We start from the raw sequence: 4,272 nt of genomic DNA, 5'->3' as shown, positions 1-4,272 counted from the left end.
GTCTGAGCCAGCCCGGCACCGTTCCCCTGCGGCCCTGACCCGGGCTGTGCTGGGACGCAGGGGAGGCTGCCCTGGCGCAGAGGCACACCCGCGCACTGCGCGCTTCCTCTTCTCCCTGAAACCCGGGGTGTTCTCCGTGGTGACGGTGCACGCACGCGCGCGCGCTGAGGGCACTCGCACGCCTCTTCTCAGCTGCGGGCTTTATACCACTTCTTGCTTTGAAGCAGCAATAGCACTTCCAGTTTTTTCCTAGCTGTTTTTTTCTTTAATTAAAAAAAAAACCCCACAAAACAGAAAAACTGTCAGTTTAACTCTGCAATACTTGAACCCTTTTGTTCTTTTTGCTGGACTTAGGTTACTCCACAGAGATCGATTGTTTTCTTTCTTGCCCAAGACACGTCTTCCTGCTCAGCCAGATAACAACTTGCTTTACTTCTGTGTGGCTGTATGGGTTTGTGTTTTCCCTCGACATTTCTGTGAACAGTGTAGCAAAAGCTGGTGTTGTGCATCCCCAGTCCCTTTCTCTTTTTGATAATTATGGCTTATTTTGATGATTCTCCTATACTGATGCTAGCTGTTTTTCCAGTCATCTTTAATTCCCTTTGTGGCCACCTCCACTTTTCCAATGCAGATGCTGGCATTAAATTGCCTGTTATCCTGTCCTAATTTCCATGTTACAACTGCTGGGAGGATAATCAGAATTTATCTATCTTTTTTTATCTTTGCTGTGTCCCTTTGTATTGTTTGTTCTGCATCTAGATTGCGAGGGCCTGCAAGTCCTTTCATGACTATTATTTTTTCCACATGTCCAAGCTCAAACTGAGAATTAGAAAGCTTCCAGGGCTGATCCTTACTTGGCCAGCATTTCTATCGCATTCTTCTTTTTAACCTTTTGAGAGCATTTTCTGCAGTTTTGCCTTCCCAGCTGATCTGATAGGAAACCAGAGGCAGCAGGGAGGGCTCACCGGGAGCCAGCCCCCGGGGTGACTGCACTGGAGATGGGCTGAGGCCCCTCGCAGAGGCGCAGGCTAAGAGAAAGGTCACTGAATTTCAGTCGAGCCGAAACCTGATTGCCATTGGGGTCAGAAGGGACAATTCTGGCCTCTGGGCAACGTTAACTTCACGCTGCGACTTTTGTGGTCTTCTGCAGTACAGCTGACTCCGGAAGGGTTTGGTTGTTTTGAGCGGGGAGTGTGGTTTCAGCTCACTTCTTAAAATTTGGTGCAGTACTTGATGTCTTCCCATTTAAACGGGGCAGGGAGCATAGTTCTGTACTTCAGATGGCAAACTGAAAACACAGCTGGTAACCGCCCTCTGTGTTAGAAGGAATCACAAGTTCTGCCAAGCCACATCACATTAACTAGTCTAGTCACAAAAACACAGACCCTGTAACTCACAGGTCTTTTTTTGTCTTTGGTAAAAGCTGTTGGATGAACTGAAGCCAAACGCTCAGTGTTATTACAATCTTCCTTTTAAGCCGCTCGGATTAATGGAACAAATTCTCATTCAGAGAAATCAGGTACAGATCCCTAGTGACTACACTACTTTGACTCTAGCTTCCGAGTAGTACAAATTGCAGCAGAACATCATTATTAATTTCAGCTGCCCCCTGTTCTGGCAAATTACCATTCATCTCCCAAAATTGATATCTCAGCTGGAGACCTTTATTTTATCATCTTAATGTAAAAAAATCCCCCCTGCTTCCTCCCTCCAAATTAGCAGTTCATGATTTCCCTGGGGAAGCCTGTCTTGGGTGTAGTGCTATGACTTAATGCTTGACTAATACCACCAAGACTAGACAGGGCACCAGCGCATTTTTACCTTCCAACACATACCTGAAATCTCTCACCAGCTCCATGACTGCCTGCTCAGGAGTTAGTCACTTCCTCCACAGCCTGTAGGGAAGACAGCAAAGTGAAAGAAATGTTGTTCTGTTCTAACAAAGCTTATCGTCAGCGGCTCACCGCTCACATGTACGCTGAAATCGTATTACTCCGTATGAAAACTGCCCAGGCTGCAGGCTAGGCTCTGATCGTGGTGTCATTAGAGCCTTCTGGTTTCTTGGTGTTACTTGGTAAGCTCCTGAATTAACCAAATATCACAAAAAGTAATTTCTAAATGTTGCAGTGAGCCTCACTGCCCAAGCGCTGCATTTCAAGCTGCCTATAAGGAGCTTTTTCCTTCCCACAGCCAGGGAATCGTCTCGCGCGGCTCAGTGCAAAGTGCAAGTTAAACATGAAATCACCAGGAAAACGCTGTGGTGTCTGTGCAGGGTGGCTGGCGGGTCAGCACCGGCACCCCAGCGCGTGGTGAACCTGGGGAAACGCAGAGCGGGCTGGGGCAAGCGCGGTCAGCCGAGGGGGGGGCTTCATCCCCAGTGGTGCCAGGCAAAGACGTATGGACGCGCCGAGGCTGATGATAATCTGAGCTTGTTCTGCTTCAGCTACTTTGTGAAAACACGGCTTCCATATCACAATTTTTAAGTCCTATTTAAGAAGCTAATAACTTTGCTACAAGTTAAACTGTCCCGAGTTAGGTTATCTGGTGATACTTCAGTCTCAGTCTGACATTGTAGCTGCACCACCAGTGCTATTCCTGTGGTTTTTGCTGGCTCAGGGGGAGCAAGTATTAGAAATTAGACACTTTGGTGAGGTTTTGGGGCCAGCGAGGCCTGGTGGACATGTGTGTTGAAATGCTGTTGCATCTTCTGCTGAGGAAGTGACAGCACTTGAACCCCTGTGCCCTAGATGCCGGCCTCGGACTGGTGTCCCCATGCCACTCCTTGCACAACCGTACCCCTGCCCTGCCGACACTGGACAGTAATTCGGTCTTTGGGCTCGCTCTAGCCTCAGCCTCTTTGCCGAGTGAAGGGAAAAGGCTGCCAAAGGAGAGGTCCAGACCCGTCTCCTAGAAGCTGCCCCCGGATCAGCAACTAGAGTCTCAGAGAAGTGACCGACGGACAGCAGCAGCTTTGGGCAGTCAGCCCGCGGCAGGGCGATGGGCGATGGGCGCTGCGTTTCCCCATCGTACGGAGGCTGCCGGCTCCGTCCCTGCAGGGCATCGTGTGAGATCAGTGTCAGCCATCTCATATGGACACGCTGGTTTCTGCCCTTCTGCCCACTCCTGCCCCAACTTCGGTCACCGCCCTGCACAAACCACCACACTTGCCCCTGGCTCTCTTGGGGAGAGTTCGTGCTTTACGGTTGTACTGTAAAATAACAAGAATCAGGCTTCTAAAATCAAGAAGTTTCTCTCGCAGGCTTCTGTGCTTTTGCTATAATTGCTCCACATGCTCCTCTGACAATTTCTGTGACCTTATTTCTGGAAAAAAAAAAAAAAAAAGAAAAAAAAATTCAAGAAGACAACTCCCATCATCCCTCAAGTCTCAGGAGAGCTCTCCACACACTAAAGGAGAAGCAGAGGCTGCCGGCGCTCTATCTGGAGCTCTTCTTACACGTTTGTTAACCCTCAGGGTACAATGGATGCTGAGAATTACTCTTTCGTAACATTTGTTTGGCTGCCAAAAAGGAAAAATGATTAGCAGCTCAAAGGTTACATTGCTGTATTTTGCAACAGAAGCCCTTGTCATGGGCTGCCTCTATTTTGCTGACTGGACGTGTCGCCGCGATGCTCGGCTGCCCACGGGTTCCGGGGTCCTCTGCCCGTCAGGCTGCACTGCTCCAGCTCTCCATCCCAGTGCTTGTGGCACAGCGTAGGAGATTTCCACTGGTGCCCTACAGGCCCGTGTCCTCTCCTCCTCCCATGGATGGCAGCGCCCAGACCTCGCGGTGGTACCCAAACCTTGCGATTGGCCACCTAAGGCCTCGTCTCCCACTTAACCCCTATGACAGCGACCGGCTTTATACTGCACATAAAGCCCTCCCTGCTACACAGAATGCTATTTCTATACCCTCTCCAGGGACTTCAATATGTTAAAGCCAAATAAGATGATGAGTTTATAAGACATAGTTAATCATTTAAGAAAGGGATTTAAAACAGGTTGCTGAATTAATGACTATTGTTATTCTTTCCTTTATTAGCCCCTTATTAGCCTGTTTCCTGGAGGCAGAGCTGTTTGAATAGGATTTACCTCTCTGTGGACCCTGGGGAGCTCAGGAATTGGGTACCATAAATAGTTTTGGAAGCCCTCTTGTGGGTCTCGGAGCAGACTGCGGTGACCACGAGATGCTGACACCGTTGCGTGCCAGTTGCGTGCCAAGCAGCGCCCATGCCCGACACACCCCCACCGGCTGCCGGCCCGGGCATGTCTCC

Source organism: Phaethon lepturus, unplaced genomic scaffold, assembly GCF_000687285.1.
Source record: "Phaethon lepturus isolate BGI_N335 unplaced genomic scaffold, ASM68728v1 scaffold56085, whole genome shotgun sequence".
NCBI lineage: Eukaryota > Metazoa > Chordata > Aves > Phaethontiformes > Phaethontidae > Phaethon > Phaethon lepturus.
The sequence above is the reverse complement of the archived record's forward strand: the minus strand, read 5'-3'. Positions refer to the sequence as shown.